A 3,377-nucleotide genomic window follows, 5' to 3' on the forward strand; every position below is an offset into this window, starting at 1 on the left:
GATTTTTCTTCTGAGGATACAAAAATCCTTTTGTATTGTAGTTTATATTCACACTAGATGTATGAATTTTGATAATGGATTGTTAGTCTTTTTTTTTTTTTTTTAACTTTGCCTGATATATTTAAAAAACGTCTTTCAGTTACGTAGTTTATATAACTCTGGTCCTTTCACTTTTTGCCCAATCTGTCAGCCATTTACTTAACCAAATCTGTCAGCCATTTACTTAACCAAATCTGTCAGCCATTTACTTAACCAAATCTGTCCGCCATTTACTTAACCAAATCTGTCAGCCATTTACTTAACCAAATCTGTCAGCCATTTACTTAACCAAATCTGTCCGCCATTTACTTAACCAAATCTGTCAGCCATTTACTTAACCAAATCTGTCAGCCATTTACTTAACCAAATCTGTCAGCCATTTACTTAAAGGAGTCTCACTCGCAACTTTTGAGTCTCACACGCAACTTTTGAGTCTCACACGCAACTTTTGAGTTTCACACGCAACTTTTGAGTTTCACACGCAACTTTTGAGTTTCACACGCCACTTTTGAGTGTCACACGCAACTTTTGAGTTTCACACGCAACTTTTGAGTTTCACACGCAACTTTTGAGTGTCACACGCAACTCTTGAGTTCACACGCAACTTTTGAGTGTCACACGCAACTTTTCCATTTTCTTTCCTGTTGTTTTGATTTCAATACTTTAGACTTCATGAAACGGTAATTCCACTTCTAAGAATTTTCTTTTGAAGTTCAAAATTCAATTCTCTCTGATGTCATTTCATTCTGTTCCATTCTTCGTGTTTTATTTAATTATCATCGAGAAGTAATCAACCTAACTTTTGGCAGATTTTTCCTCTAATAAAAGATTCATGGTAATTATACCCAGTTGGGCAGATGTCTCGTTCCACCAACTGAAGGTACGGAGAAAATAAATAATATATGTTTTTATTTATTCTTTTTTTAATAAGTCAATTTTGCCGCTTTGCTGTTCTGCCTTTCAATCTGTTGTAATGATTTTTATTTATTTTGCTAGGTTATTTCTTCTGTACAGAAAAAATTAAATAACTTTAATTTTTTTTATTTGGGTAATTTGTCAATTTTGCCGTTTGCATTTCCACGTTGCACTTATATTTATTTTGTTTATTTTGTTAAGAATTAATTTGTTGTATCCAGGTATACACACACACACACACACCACACACACTCACACACCATATATATATATATACTATATTATATATATATATATATATATATATATATATATATATATTTAATACACGTCAATTTTGCCGATTTGCAATTCTACACTATATTTTATTGGGTTGATCTTTTTTCATTTTGTTGGGTAAAATCGTGTATTTTAGGGATATGAAAAAAAAGAAGTAACCTGACCACTGTGCTGATTAACAGCTCTCTTAGGGCTGGCCCGAAGACTTAGAATTTTATTTACGTAGCTATAGTAGATTCACATCAACCGTGCATCTGATGTGTAGGCCAGTCCCTTACGACTCTCCTGATTGGCTGTTGATAAGCCAATTACATGGCAGGAAACCCTCAGTCTCTCCCGAGAGTTCACATAGGTAGGATGTATGTTCCACCTCTCCTGAGGTGGAACATACATTTGAAAGACGTATCCCTCAGTAGAAGTGGAACATGCATCCTGCCTGTGTGAACTCGCTCGAGAGACTGAGGGTTTCCAGCCCCATGATAGGCATATCAACAGCCAATCAGGAGCATCGTAAGGGACTGGCCTAGACATTAGATGCACGGTTGATGTGAATCTACCATAGGAACCAATTCGTTAAATGTTGCTTGTGAGAGATGCAATGTGTTTAGTCCTCCGTGAAAAAAAAATTAAGGCAAGTAAGGGGAATTTAAGACCTTCGAAGTGGGTAAGAGAAATGCGAGGAGAGAGAGAGAGAGAGAGAGAGAGAGAGAGAGAGAGAGAGAGAGAGAGAGAGAGAGCAGTGTAGTGGTGAAAGAAAGGAACGTCATTTAATCTGTAACGATACTAAAGTAGAATTTCCAACTATTCGGAACTTGTTTTGAATTGACTGAAGTAACGCAGGTGGTGAATAACGTCAGGATCTTTGTATGCATAGAATGAAAAGGATTAAATTCCTTCCTGATATTCTGAATAACCCGTAGTGTTTCATGAAGGCGAAAGATGGGAATTAATGAAATCATTTCCGAAAGCACAAAAGCCAGGTTGATACTGTAAGTACGCCATAATATAAAAGAAACACTTATTTTTCAATGACATTATTTCATAAATAAGTTCACACGCCAATCTTTTTTCTTGAATGGATATATGTTGAGAGTCAAAAGGTAACAAACGAATGAGAAAATTATACACATAATATATATATATATATATATATATATATATATATATATATATATATATATATATATATATATATATATATATATTTGTGTGTGTGTGTGTGTGTGTCGTGTGTGTGTATGTATGTGGACGTATTATTACATACATAAACAAAGTATCGATTTAAAATTGCATTTTCATAAAAGGTTCACGTCTCAAGGGGAAACTTATCATTATGGATAATGAAGTATCCTGTGAAATCTTTATGCATCATTCTTGAAGTAATGTCACTGTTTATTCTAATGTAGTAAACATTACCATAGTAAGGAGCCTTATTCGTATAATTTAAGTGTGATAAAAATAATCAAACAATTGTTCAAATGACAAAGTCCAGTCCATTTTCTTTGAAAAACGAACATTTCTTTTGAGGAAACATATCCTGCAGAAAACGGGAAGTATTGAGAAGATTTTTCAGTTGATCAAATCCAAAGAGTGGAAGTTATTAACCGGGAATTTAACAGATACCAACAAAATAATATAGTTTACAAAACATTGTAAATATTGTAAAAAGAAAATGTATGAATGACAGAAACATCATTCCGGTTATAAAAAGAACATGACAGGTGGAAAGAACTAATTTATATAACAATTTACCGAACATCAAAATTAAAAAACAATAGTAACAATATATATATATATATATATGAATGAATGAGTGATTACATCACTGCGATTCATATATACGCATTAAGCTACAAATGTCCTTTAATATCTAATTCGCTAATTCATATTATGTTAACCGAGGTAGAGCGAATTAGATATTAAAGGACATTTGTAAATTAATGCTATATCATATATATACTATATATATATATATATATATATATATATATATATATATATATATATTATATATATATACACACACATATATATATATTATTATATATATAATATTACTATATTATATAATTATATATATATAAATTATAATGCATGTCGCAATAATAAAAGAAGATTGACACTGACGAAAATAATAATTGTTA

Source organism: Macrobrachium nipponense, chromosome 9 (genome assembly GCF_015104395.2).
Source record: "Macrobrachium nipponense isolate FS-2020 chromosome 9, ASM1510439v2, whole genome shotgun sequence".
Classification (NCBI taxonomy): Eukaryota; Metazoa; Arthropoda; class Malacostraca; order Decapoda; family Palaemonidae; genus Macrobrachium; species Macrobrachium nipponense.